Source organism: Chaetodon trifascialis, chromosome 14 (assembly GCF_039877785.1).
Source record: "Chaetodon trifascialis isolate fChaTrf1 chromosome 14, fChaTrf1.hap1, whole genome shotgun sequence".
Taxonomy (NCBI): domain Eukaryota; kingdom Metazoa; phylum Chordata; class Actinopteri; order Chaetodontiformes; family Chaetodontidae; genus Chaetodon; species Chaetodon trifascialis.
Window position 1 is genome coordinate 970001 of NC_092069.1, and position 14782 is coordinate 984782.

General features: G+C 40.7%; 1 protein-coding gene across 10 annotated transcripts in view; it reads right to left on the bottom strand.

Moving 5' to 3' along the window:
- The window catches only part of myt1lb (myelin transcription factor 1-like, b), a 180203-nt gene extending 165622 nt beyond the window's left edge, over positions 1-14581 (bottom strand). For 8 of the 10 annotated variants that reach the window (XM_070979298.1, XM_070979294.1, XM_070979299.1 and 5 more), the window contains exon 1: positions 14079-14581. The gene's annotated coding sequence lies outside the window, so the exon portion shown is untranslated. Of the gene's footprint in view, positions 1-13404; positions 14036-14078 lie in introns of those variants that run through there. The other 2 variants (XM_070979297.1, XM_070979292.1) reach the window with 1 other exon arrangement.
- Positions 14582-14782: the final 201 nt, after the last annotated feature.

Below are 14782 nucleotides of genomic sequence, written 5' to 3' on the forward strand. Positions count from 1 at the left end.
CATAAAATAATGATTCTTCTTTCAGCCCCCTACTCCTCATTATCTCCATCCAAAGCCAATTCAATGACAGGGAGCAGATGTGGGCCAATTGCATGTACTGTTCTAATGCTGTTCTGTAATGCCATCTTACCCTGATATTATGCAGGCTTTGCAATCTTTGCAATGTAATGTTTTTTTGTTTTATTTTTTTTTAATAACATACGAATAGTTATTTTGATTTTGATCATATTATGGGCTATGTTGGAAATATGTTGTCGGAAATCCTTTTCAATTTTTTTGCAGTGTGACTTAGCATCCTTTTACATTCCTTTATTTTCTACTCTGGGCCATGCACATATATTCACATATATATTAGTTTGATCAACCAAATCAGACTTGCACACATAAATGACAGGTTCAATACATATGAATGACTGAGTAGATGCATGAACTGTGGGATAAATTCATAATACCAAAATCTTCCATATACAATAAGGTTGGGAGCTGATATTTAGCCTGTGAGAGTATGTGCCATCTCGCCAGTGAGCTTAGGAAGGGGTGGAGTGTTTGGTCCCTGTTATGCAAGATGGAAATGAGTTTGCCACGCTTTACTGTAGCCAAGCTATTTTAGAACAGCTCACATCAGAAAATGCTGGGCCGAGCAGGAAAATTAGGTCATTTACAAGAGCAGGGCAGTGCCTTCCTTCTGGAAGCGAATGGCGTTGAGGGCTGAGACTAAAGAACTAAAATGTGTACTGCTATTTATTCAGGGAAGGGTGTACACAGATTCAAGGAAAATGAAAATGAAGACATGGGAGCTTACAGGCAAAGCAAAGAAGCCTTTCAGCAGAGAATGAAGAATGACCTGAATACACTGCAGCAATGGAAGGGAAGCAAGAATCCAGTTCTGAGTGTAAAGTTTCCAATTCCTCCTGCATTTTGTAGCTGCTCACACTATACACTTTTACTTGTCCGTATACAGAGACTGATCCTGACAGATCAGTCTGATTTATTATGCATAGGGCTGTGTTCCCTCCTTACAGTTATATTTGAACTAACCATCGACTGGGACAAAGAAAACCGTGTTATGGACAGTAGGATAACAGTGACACAGAGATCAGAGATGCAGCAGCAGTTCTAGCCAGAGCAAAAGGAAAAAAAGGGGGTTGGAAAGAGTACGAGTGTGAGAGAGAAACAGAGAGACAGAGGTAAGTGAAATGACAGAGGAAGGACAGACAGGGAAAGGGATGCTACTTGCAGGTAGAACTCTGTGTGTGTGTGTGTGTGTGTGTGTGTGTGTGTGTGTGTGTGTGTGTGTGTGTGTGTGTGTGTGTGTGTGTTGAGGGGAGTTAGTAGGGCCAACAAGGGCCCAGGGGTGTCTTGTCAACAGTTTCAGGGGGCCATGTCTAAGGAGGACTCCAGGTGGCAGGTGGATATGGCCTAGTTTGAGGAGTGGTGTCTCTGGTTACACACTTATACTTACATACATACAAAAACACGCATTTGCAGAAACAGAGGAGGCATGTGCATAAAGCATGTAAACAAGCACACAAGACTTGAGGTATACATGTTAACTTGAGGTGCTTTTTCTCTTTATCACTTTTTCACTGTCCTGAAGTTCCTGAGGAACAACCTTACTTGGTCAAAATACAGGGAGATAAAACACAGCACAGACTTTGTCTTTTATTATTCCTCTTAAAATAGTGCTGCTAAGAATCAGTTTAGTTAGGTTTTCAACACACATTTGTTATTAACGTATATACCAAGCTACCCACTGCTCATCAGATCTCACTCTGCTTATTAAAATCCCCTAAAGTAGCAACAGGCAAAATTTTCTTATCCCTTATGACACACTGAGATTGCATTTTCTTGCCTGAATGATTTACCAATAACTGACAATGTCACACAACAACTCAACTGCACATGACAGAAAGACAGATTGTCCTAACTAAAATAGTTGTTTCAATTCTAATCATCATTAAGATTAAGATTTCCTTTATTTGTCACAATTTACACACAACATGCAGAGTTAGGGGGAAACTCCACTTTTGACTCATCCATGGTCAGTCCTTGGTCAGTCCATGGTCAGCCGCCAGCCGACCGGCACCCGGGGACCAGTTCCATTGTCGTCACCATTAGTCAGGTGGTGATCTTCTTGCATGTTTTTAGTGGGAGTATTTTTATGGAGGATACCCCAGGTGAACAGGGGGAGAACAATGCAAACTCCAAACAGAAAGGCCCTTTTTTCCTCGAGCAGCAGGCACCGAAGGCATGGTGGAGGACACGCCCCCAGCGCCCACAGCAGGATTCGAACCGGGACCTTCTAGCTGTGAGGCGACAGTGTTGCCACCGTTCCACTGTGCCATTCTGACTCCCTTTAAACAGGAACATAGTCAAAAATAAGCATGCTGAGAATGTTGTCTGACACAATCCTTTCTCCATTTCAGTTTGATTTTTGGAGCTAGTCAAAGCAAACCAGTGGTCAAAATTGAATCTAAATCATTGTTCCCCAAACAAAAGCTGTATGTTCACAAAACAAAGTTATTGATTTGTGCTGTGTATTTCTGGGGATTTGTGTGGAAGTGTGTGTATCAATATTTATACATCTAAGTCTGTTTATGGTCCTACTGTTGCCTCAACTTGCATATTTGCATGCATGTGTACACATATGCCTGTCTGCATGCGTGCATTTGGTCACATGTGTTTGTCTGTGTTTGTGTATGTGTGCATTCGATGAGCCATCAGTCCTAAAGAGGGGCTATGCTGCTGTCATACAATGACACCTCTTATTTGCTGCTATCCTGTGAAGTGGAGCTGAAGGCAGAGGTCAGGTCACCCTCGCAGAGATGTTACTCAGAGCACATTATGTCTGCCTGCCTCCCAACACTGTGGTAGGGCCTCAGCCCACCACACACACACACACACACACACACACACACACACACACACACACACACACACACACACACACTCAAGGATAATTCATTTGTATACACATGCACCCAGACTCAAAATTCTGAGCACCACCACCACCATATTTATTAATATTAAGCTATAATAATAATATAGTAATTTTGTATCTATTTTTCTGTTTACAATTTACAAAAGAGTTTCTCACATTCTTTGTGACATACTGGCATGAACTTAGTTAGTTATGTTAGTTAGTTATGGTGAATTTTAATACAATGACAAGTCTGAGCTGAGATTTCACAGATTATACTGGTTTTTGCACAACATGTTGATGTACCTACGTACATCTACAGCCGCTTGGCCTAGCCTTGATAAGTCAAGTCAGACATTTACCTGTTCTGTCTGAACACCTAAAACTATTTGCACCAAACACCAAGGAACAGGTCAAAAACCTTGGTGTTATCACTGACTCCAACCTAAATTTTGACATGACATCAGAAACAAAATTTAAATTTCCTTCTATCATTTAAATAATATTTCCAGAGTCAGACCTAAGTCAGTAGCTACAAATTTGGATACCATTTACATACAGATGATACTCAGCCTTACATTTCCATTAAGAATGACGCTTGTTGTCAGCTGGTGAAACTGGGAGACTGTATAGCAGAAATCAAACAATGGATGTCATCTAATTTCTAAACTGAAATGGTAATTCTTGGTCCAAAGCAGATTAGGAATGAATTCTAGGATCTCATTCTGAACATTGCAGGGTCCACAATTTCATAAGCCCTTTTTTTTTTTTTTTTTTTTTAAGATATCTTAGTGTCCCATTTAATCCCTCCTTTGTAAAACATATCAACAATATTCCAAAACTGCATATTTCCCCTCACAAAACATTGCCAAAATTACCTTCATTCATTCATCTTCTATGCTGACTATCCCTTTCGGAGTTGTGATTGCCGAAATTTGCCCCATTCTTTCCATGGTTGATGCTGAATCACTTATTCATGCAGTTCTAGACTTACTGTAATACACGGTATTTCTGTGGCTAACATAAATCAATCATTAGAAAACTGCATTTTGTACAAAATACTGCTGCTAGAATACTAACCAAAACTATAACACTTGATTATATTATTCCTGTTCTTATTTCATTACACTGGCTGCCTATATATGTCAAATCTGACTTCTGCTAAATTCTACTTGTAACTTAAAATATTACATGGACTGGCACCATCCTACTTTTCACCTTTAGTATCTCCATATATACCTGCTTTCATTCTAAGATCTCAAAATACTAGCCTCCTCACTATTCCAAAAATAAATGAAACATGAGAAGGTATTAGGGCTAGACTTACATGGCAGGCTTACCAAGCTAGGCTAACTCAGCTGACTCATTCATAAGTAAACTCATATCTACACATATCTGTTTGCATTTACTTTCAACCTCACTTAGTCTGCCCTAAATACTAGACTAGAGCTATCCATCTTAGTATCTGTGCACATGGTAATGTAGAATATAGAATATTGACTATGTGCATTATTTTTTGTAGGTATGTGTTTTGCTAGTGATACTCATTCTTGTTTTCTTTTATGTGTCATTCTGTTTGTAGTGTTTTATATGTTGTTTATTTCTATTCTATACATTTTGTGTGTTTTGCTAATGTTGCTTATTATATTTTCAGCCCTCTGAAGCATGCTTTGTGATACTGAGTGATAAACCTGACTTGACTTGCCTTTTCAAACATCCCTGAAATATAGCTATTTAGTAAATCCACAAAAAGAAAAACTAACAGGTCACAAAAAACGGGCTGTAACAACAAGTAGTTTGAGTTCTCATTACAACGAATAGTACTGAATACAATATCAGCATACAGTTCTGGATTTATTGTCATTCTGTACTGCATAACAAACTCTTCAGGAGACAGAACCCCCGGAAAGAAGCTGGACCAGATTCTGTCTCCCCGTCCGCCTTGAAGCACTGCGTTGATCAGCTGTCTCCAGTGTTCACTCACTGGAGACATGTCAGGTGCCAGCCTGCTTCAAGTCTTCAACCATCATCCCTGTTCCCTAGAAGCCAAGGACCACAGGACTTAATGACGTCAGACCTGTCACACTGACCTCTGTGGTCATGAAGTCCTTTGAGTGCCTTGTGCTCTCACACCTCAAAGACATCACCGATCCTGGACCCCCTGCAGTTTGCCTACAGAGCCAACAGGTCTGTAGATGATGCAGTCAACTTGGCCCTCCACTTCATCCTCCAGCACCTGGACTCGGCAGGAACCTACGCTAGGATCCTGTTTGTGGATTTCAGCTCTGCTTTTAACACCATCATCTCAACTCTGCTTCAGGAGAAGCTCTCCCTGCTGAGCGTGCCTGACTCCACCTGCAGGTGGATTACAGACCTCCTGTCTGACAGTGAGGTGCGTGAAGCTGGGGAAACACGTCTCTGATGCACAGACCATCAGCAGCCTATCCCCTCAGGGCTGTGTTCTTTCTCCTCTGCTCTTCTTCCTGTATACGAACAGCTGCACCACCAGTCACCAGTCCGTCAAGCTCCTGAAGTTTGCGGACGACACCACCCTCATCTGACTTATCTCTGATGGCGACGAGTCTGCCTACAGGTGGGAGGCTGACCATCTGGTGACCTGGTGCAACCAGAACCTCTAAAGACAGTGGAGAAGGTTGTGGACTACAGGAAAAACTCAGCCTCACCTGCCCCCATCACCCTCTGTGACTCCACTATTGACACTGTGGAGTCTTTCCGCTTCCTGGGAACTATCATCTCCCAGGACCTCAAGTGGGAGCCAAACATCAGCTTCCTCATTGAGAAAGCACAGCAGAGGATGTACTTCCTACGTCAGCTGAAGAAATTCAGTCTGCCAAAGACAATGATGGTGCACTTCTACACAGCCACCATTGAGTCCATCTTTACCTCCTCCATCACCATCTGGTACGCTGCTGGCACCGCCAAGGACAAGGGCAAACTGCAGCACATCATTAGGACTGCAGAGAAGGTGACTGACTGCAATCTCCCATCTCTTCAGGACCTGTACACCTTCAGGACCCTGAGTCGTGCAGGAAAGATTGTGGCTGATCCCTCCCACCGCGGACACAAACTCTTCAAGATATTCCCCTCTGGCAGGAGGCTGCGGTCCATCAGGACCAAAACCTCACACCAAGAACAGTTTTTTCCCATCTGCTGTCAGCCTTATCAACAAGGCCAGGAATTAGTCCTGCTAATTTTAATCATTTCATGACCAAAATGTTAGCTTTACACAAAAGGTATCATAAAATGTAATACTTGATTGCTGTTATATTTCACTGAGAAATATTATGCTTGATTTAATTAAAATTAAGTTTTGCATGAGACTATTGTGCATATCAAGCAAAACTGGTATTTGTATGAACTACTTATTTGTATGTAAAAAGTACATTTTCAGTTAAAGTAAGCCTAATTTTGGCTGTAAAATAACTTCTTTTTTCAAGTAAAATTTATGATTTTTTCTAGTAAAAAATTTTATAAGTGATTTTAAATTGACTTTACATGGAAACACTAAGTTGATTTTACTTGGAAAAATTAAGCTGACTTAACTTGGAAAATGTATTTCCTACTGAGAAACATTGAGTTGTTCATACAAAGACCAGCCTTGTGTGAACTACATAATAATCTTGTGCAAAAAGTTGCCTTAATTTTTCAAAGTAAAAAAGCCTATAAATGAGGAGACCTGTAATATGCCTGTTGAATGCAACACTACACTCAACAGTCAACACTTCTCCACACACCTTCAACTTTCCCTCACTTGTTTCTGTAGGACGCCCATTCAGCTTGAATGATGTCACATGTCATCATCAGTTACCAATTAGACAGTGCAATATTAAGCCAATATTTCCAGAGTGTGACTGGGAGATTTTAAAGTGATCAAAACTGACAAATTTGGTTCCTAGAGTTACCATAAATAAGGAGATTGCGCCCTCCCTGATTGCCGTATTGAATAATGGATGTCTGTTTTCTAATCATTTTCCAATATCACACTATAGACACATAGACACACTAGACTGGTATAGCAGAGTCTTTCTTTCTTTCTTTCTTTCTTTCTTTCTTTCTTTCTTTCTTTCTTTCTTTCTTTCTTTCTTTGCTGAGACCCTCTGAAACATCCTAACAGAGATGGAAAGATTATTGTATCTGGCATCTCTTTAACCCAAAGTATCTGGAGACTTTAAGTAGTTGCGCAACAGTGACACCGTCATTATTGAGGAGGCGGGTGTTGTTTTGATTGAAACATTTTGCTTTCTTATTCATCTTGTCATTGTTTTGAGAGAGAAAATGTCAACAGTAAACCAATATTGATTTAATTTGTAAATATTTATGCAAAATAAGCGGAGTGAGCTTGAAAATAAATTTGACTTTACAGCAAGTAAAATTCTTTTTACCATAACATAGACAAAGACACATAGGTGACAGACCACAACAAAACATTTCTGAATTCAAAAAAATGTTTTCCATGTTTGATCAAAATGCTGCATACTCATCTTGCATCAGTAACTTATCAGGCAAATGTCCAATCGATGCACTTTATGTCAGCTTTCAGCTACAGCTCGATGCCTGTGAGGTATAGCTCACTCAACTAGCTAGAATTAGAATCTCTGATGTTACTTCCTCCCTGATGATGTGTGTGGGCAAGGTCTCAGGGTATTTGCAGGGGGCACAAAAGATTGAATTGCCTGCTTTTGTACCTTCCCTTTCTATCATGGTTTGCATACACAACCTTCAGTCCATACTAAATGCAGTACTAAAACTAATTGTAATTACACAAGAACACAAGCACACTCAAGGTCAGTGCTTTGATGATATTGTAGCAGCGCTCTAAACAGCTGCTCCTGTGCTCTTTGTAATATTCTTCAAGACACAGTTGTGCCTCTAATGGGAAAAGGCCAAACCAGGTTATGAAAATCCTTATTTACAGCTAGCTGCCTGGCTGTGTGAAGTAGGTCACAGCAGCTTGTGAAATGGAATGAACCTCACTCGCACTTGTTTAATATTTTTAGTTTGAATGCTTTCCGAATGCTTTTTTTTGTTTGAATGCTTTCCGTCATATAATGGCACACAATGGCACCAGAGGGAAAGACACAAAAACAGTGTTTCCACTCATCCTTAGTAAAAGTGTCCGGTCGAAAATGTGTCTGTACCCTACGGGAAAGGCCAGCTTTTACCTGACAAACCAACAAAAAAATGGTAAGAACATCAACTCCAAAGCCAATAGATACCAGTAGAGGGCAGAGGTTTTGCTACAATACTACTGGGAACATTCCAGGAGTTGAGTTGTTGACTGGCATATCCTCTATCTGAAATGCCCTCTAAGGTTAAACCATGGGAAGATGCAGAGGAAACACAGGCTGGATTTAGCCAGGATTCTGTCTTACAACAAATGATCCCAAGTGCCTACAGGTCAGCAAGTTAAAACTACTAGCCTGGTATTTTATGTGCATCATCATATACTCAGATGTTTGCAACTTATTGAATATGTCTGACAGTGCTGCATAGGTCTGCATAGGCCCAGGGTGTACATGAACGTTGTTCCTTGGGCTGATGGATGCCTGTGGGATGCTGTTATGCCATAGGTGAAAATGTCCATTAATCAGCCCCAGTTCCAGTTCATTGCCATGGCTTTCCCATTACCACTGTACTCTAAGCAGCCTGATGGTTTTTAATTGGCCTGCTTGCCAGGAGATAGATAATGTTTTCCCCAAGTAAAGAAGAACAGAGGAGTGTGTGTGTGTGTGTGTGTGTGTGTGTGTGTGCACCCATTTATTACTCACAATACAGGTCCCCACAATTTAAATCATCACATTTTAGGGTAAAGACTGAGCATAGGGTTATGGGTTAGGTAAGGTTAGGAATAGGGTTAGGGTAATTCTCCAGGAAATGAATTTAAGTCTATGTAATGTATATTTGTATGTATCCCACGAGTGATGAAAACCCCTGTGTGTGTGTGTGTGTGTGTGTGTGTGTGTGTGTGTGTGTGTGTGTGTGTGTGTTGGGGGGGGGGGGGGGGGGTGTATGGTGGCACCCATGCTATCTGTAGAGGGAAAGCTACACCAAAATTGTCCCAAAGCACCTTTTTCAAGATTAATGAAAAACCAGATCTAGGTGGTAATGTTTTATATGTAATATTATTACCTTTGTCAGTCATGACTGTTACCAATTGTTTTAAATAATTATGCAGGTACATTTCTCTACATATGGAATTAAAAGACATATGTAGAAACTACTCAATCCCATCCCTGAGGTGTTTTCATTAAAATGATTCATCCTCCAGTCCTACTCCAATGTTTTATTTAAGATAAATAGAAAATTTGATTTAGAATTCATAGATTTTCATTCTTTTGAGTTTGATTTTTTTAATTTTGATATTTAGTTTTGCTGGTCATAAGCAAAAGATCATTTTAGTTATCCCAGAAGATTCTTAGAAGGTAAGAATGCTATGTCTGTAGCTGTGATTGTGTAATTGTATTATTCTTTGAAATTAATATGTCTTATTTTCTACTACTGGTTGATCTTAATTTGATCTGCAGAATCCCTCTTGATCTTTGGAAAAAAAACTAAAGACTAAACTAAAGACTAAAGACCAAGCTCTTTACTGAACACCTTCTTTATTAAAACAACAACAACAACAACAACAACAACAACAAAAACCCTCTCCATTCACTCTATGCACTCTATGCATTACTTCGTAGCACTGCTTCGTAGCACCTATGTCCAATTAGTCCAGAAAGTTGCATTAGGGCACTTCCTCTTGTTCTCTCCTGTCCAGAACCTTGCTTGTGATGTATGAAGCAAGGATTGAAAAAAGGGTTTGAAAAAAAGCGTCTGCCAAATGACAAATTGTAATTGTAATTGTGATGAATGTGTCATAATTATGTGGCACCAAGCATAGCAAGGATGCATATGTGAAGGACAGGAGAGCAGCTACATCTTACACAGAGTAGACATCAATATTGACATTCTGTCTGCTTAAATAGATCAATCTCCTATCCACCATAGCCTTGTCATTGAGGCAGATTAGAAGAGCACATTGATTCTCTATAAGAATCTGAATCTGAAACTCTATAAGAATAAAATTTCAATTTGAGAGGAAATGTTTTCAAGAAAATTCTGGCTGTTGCCTAATTAATTTGTGCCATCATTGTAAGGAAAGGGAGGAGAGCAAATATCGCTGCTTACTTCTGCTGCACCACAGTCTGACTTTAAGGGCAGGTTATGTTAGAAAGCCAGCCTGTACCACAGGGAGAGAGGGTGATCTGCACCATGTTGGGGAGATACAGCATGTTCCTGGAGTAGAACTGAAGGTAGCACAATCTACCTGGAGCTGAATTCAGCACAGCACTTATGCTGAGCCACTGTCCACAGGCTCTGGGTGTGTTCAGGGATGTAATTCAAGGTTAGGTTTCACCAGTTTGTTGGTGAAATTTGCAATTTTACAATACTTGGATTTTGTAATAATAATATTAGACTATAACACTATGTCACATTATGTATGTTTATTTCTATTCCTATTCTGGCAACTTTTGCCCCCCAGTTTGGAAAGCATTTCTTCTGTACTTTGGTCTCCTCATGATGCACCTGATGTCAGCAACCAATTCATTTTCACATGCCAGCAAGGAGCTTCACACAGAGGGCATGTGAGGTTCACACCGTTTCTGTTTGTGTGGGAAGGGAGTGTCCCCCTCCACACAGAAACCCTGACCAACAGGTAGGAGGTGTTATTGCAGTGACAAGGATGTGAATCATTAAACCTAATTATACTTACTGACTTGGTGTAAATAAAAATTCTATTCTTTTATTTGAAAGAACTTCAATTCAATTCAATTCAATTCAATTCAATTTTATTTGTATAGCGCCAAATCACAACAGAAGTTGTCTCAGGACACTTTCCATATAGAGACCTCAAAACCACTTGTCATATATTGCACCTGGTTTCCCTCAAAATTAAAATACGTATGCACAAATTATTTACAAATAAATGTAAATGTGTTGCGTGAATATATTGTAATGCATGTAATTTTTGGATACACATTATTTCAATATATGAAGATGTGACCACTATGGTAGATCACACAGACAATCTAGCCTGATTGCAGAGTCATACTATACTGTATGGTTAAGATATGCTAAGCATATCATGTGGATCTGTGATCCAGGCACTCAACATGGAGCCTACTATTAGTGCATGGCTGCCCCCCAACCCCTAACCCACCCCTGCCGATTGCAAGCAGGGAATCCCCAGGAGACTTCTGCTGCTTATTCATTAGGCTGCTGAAGCATAAAGGGCATACAATATCTCCCACAAAAGTCTGAAGTGAAGACCCCCACCTATTCATTCATTAGACTTAGTCTGCTTCAGCCATGCATGATTTTGAAAAACCAATGTTGCTTTTTTTTGTTACATTAAAATAGCGTATTTACTCATAGATAAGATGCATATTTACAATTTCTAACAATAATTAGATAACACACAAACATACTGAGCATAGAGGCAGGGACTCTCTCACGTGTTAGTACTTAAGTCCAGTGTATTAGTACATTTGTTATGACTTTAAAGAGCAATTCCATCAATACCCAATTGCCTTTCCCCTCCAGTTCCAACTAGACTGTTCTGATGTGCAACCCAGCCCCATAAATCTTGTACTTTCATACCAGAGAGACAGAAAGAAGGAGAGAGAAAAGATGAGGGGGAGGTTCCTGCAATGTTGGTCTACTGAAAATCTGGGTAGTGTGCGTTCCCTCTATAATTTAATCACATTCGGCTGCCCCTCTGCCCTCATCTTGCTCAGCAAAGCACATCAGGCACCGTGGTGGCACAAACATGCACACAGTTGCACATACCCAGCACACCGACCAAAGTCCCCACTAACAAGCAAGACATGTTCTTCCTCTTCCAGCTAAACAAACATTCCAAAGAACATGGCTTCACCTCATGCCAAGTGGCTTATCTTGATTGCCTCAATAACATGACACACCCTGTGTAAGGCACAGGGCACTGAACGAAGCTATATGAAAAAAAAAAAAAAAAGACTTTCTGCGTGACAGAAACTGTAATAAAAACATTAACTAATAGTAGTTTTACAATAAAAGACAGATCAGACTGAATGTATCCAACTAAAGACTAGGATGGATATTGTAATGAGAAGACCTTTACTATGCCTACATTGTAGGTTGGTTTCTTGTCATGAGAAATCTTCTTGGTATGGGGAATACGGTGTAACAATCCTTCACAGTATTCCCACACTGTCTCCATCATTTGTTGACACAAGAAACATTTATTTTGACACACTTTAAGCAAGGCAGAGCAGACAAGTAGCTCACCTTGTATCAGAGCTTTGTTTGTATTGAAAGAATGAAACATGTTGCAGCGCATCTGCCTTTAACTGTGTATATACAGTATATGCAACCCACAGGAGTACACAAGAACATCTGCATTGTCTTTTCGTACATACAGATCCAGAAAGTACTGTGTGCTAGGAAGCTAAAGGGACTAGCACACCTGTGTGTGTGTGTGTGTGTGTGTGTGTGTGTGTGTGTGTGTGTGTGTGTGTGTGCGTGCGCGTGCGCGCGCGCACATACGTGTGTGCACGTGTGTGTGTATGAGTGTGACTATTTATATTCATGCTACCCTTCCAAGGAATTTATTTTATCTAAACTATTACTATCTGAACTACTATCTTCCAACTTCAAATTGTCTCATTTCCCTACCCCAGTACTTCTCTGTCTCTGGACCCACTACTGTAACTACTAATTGTTTTCTGGAACTCACAGTCACATAACACATTGCACAATGTGACTGATTTCAGCAATGGATAAACCACTTGAGGAACAGCCAAAGAACAACAACAAACAAAAAATAAATCATAGGTATGTGGGAACCTTAATTCATTCATGATAGTAATATTGCTATACTATGAGTGAAACATATATAGTGATAAGAAAACAATCCTATTCTCCAATACAGCTGACATTAGCATTATCCACAGCAGGAGCTCAAAACTTATAGAACAAACTTTTCAATGGGTGCTTCCATTAGACCACTACTTCTACATGTTTCTTTGTGAAATAAAAAAAGAGGGAAAACTATTCATTTTAGTAACTGTAGAGTATCAAAAGCAATCTAACACAAACATAGCATTAGCCACCTCAGAGCAACATAAAATGTAACAATAAACTACCAATTATCTCATCCATCTGTGACTTTTTCTCACTAAAGTGACTGCATCAGTGCCATGAGAAAAGAAAACATTACTAAACCTGAATCTGAACAATAAATGACACTAGAGCAACTAACCTTACAAGAAAACTGTGTACATTTAAGACTCTTAAGCTGTTTATCTGTCTTCAATTAAAGCTGCAAACATTTTTTCAGTACAATCAATTATTATCTTTTCAGGATTGGAGACGTACCTTATTTCTTCAGTCACTGGAAAAGCAAACACATAAGATGCCATTAACAAGTTGCCTACCAACTGCAGTCTTCTCTTTAAACTTTTCCTCTTGCTCTCCAGAATGCTTCCTCTCCTTTTTCAGTCTTTCAGTCTCCCTAACTCTCTCCCAATTCACTTACTATGATCACTGCAAAGTTCTCTCCTCCTGCATGCAAATCATTTTTATGACTTGAGAGATGACTGGGAATGAGGGAAGGAGGGAGAGCAAAGGGAGAGAGGATGACAGAGGGGTGGTAGAGGAGAGATAATGGTTGGAAGGCAGGCGACCAATGGGCCTGGAGCCTAATGGAAAAAGGGAATCAGGACACACCAATGAGGCACAGCCTAGAAAGTGAGTGAGAGAGAAAGAGAGAGAGAGAGAACGACAGAGAGATGAGAGAGAGCAGAGGAAACAGGCAAGGGAAGGAGGGATGGCGAGCACAGTTGGGAGGAGATGGTGTAATGCAGAGCAAGAAAGACACTGAAGGAGAGAGAAAAAACAGAGAGCACAGAGAAATAGAGAGAGGGAGAGAGAGCAGAGCTGTACATAGCAGTTGTGCATGGTAGGTGGAGAGAAGCGAGCATCCCAAGCGAAATGGAGAGACTGCAGATCAAACAGGAAAAAGAAAGAAAGAAAAGCACAAAGAAAAAGAAAAAGCAAGGCAGACAGAGGAAAGAAGGAAGAAAGGGAAAGAAGGAAGGAGCTGACTTACCCCAGTGCTGCTAGTGGCATCCTTCACATACCACCTTGCAGGCTCCGCATATAAATACACATGCACCAACCCCAGTGATACAGGCACACGCCGTGCTGCCGCTGAGACTAACCAAAGGCAAAAACAACAAAGGAGAAGACTGCCAAAGCCGACTGGTATACCCTAAAGCAATCGTGTCTGTGTGTGTGTGTGTGTGTGTGTGTGTGTGTGTGTGTGTGTGTGTGTGTGTGTGTGTGTGTGTGTGTCAGAAGGAGAGGGTGGGAGTGTGTATGAGCATGTGTTTGTGCTGGGAGGAGAGGGAGAGATGGTTGAAGGAAGCTAAAATGATCTCTCCTCTCTCAGTCCTATAAGCTGAACTGGTCTCCTTCTGTCTTTCTCCCTCTATCTGTGTATCTCACTCTCTCTGTACACTGTGCATGTACGTATGTCCTCCAACACTCAATATGTTCTCTCTCCCTCCCTTGCGCTCTCTCTGCCTGCTCATGTGCCCTCCCTTCCTCTTCTCCCTCTTACACATTTATTCAGAGCTGCACACTGTCTGCTCTCAGAGTCAGTTCTTCCCACGGGCCCCAGGTAGAGATGGAGGGAGTGAGGGAGGGAGGGAAGAGGGAGAGAGAGGGAAAATAGAGGAGGAACGGGGTGGTGGGATGGTGAGCCATGACGTGCAGTGCATTTATTTCAAATGGGAGAAACACAAATTTGTG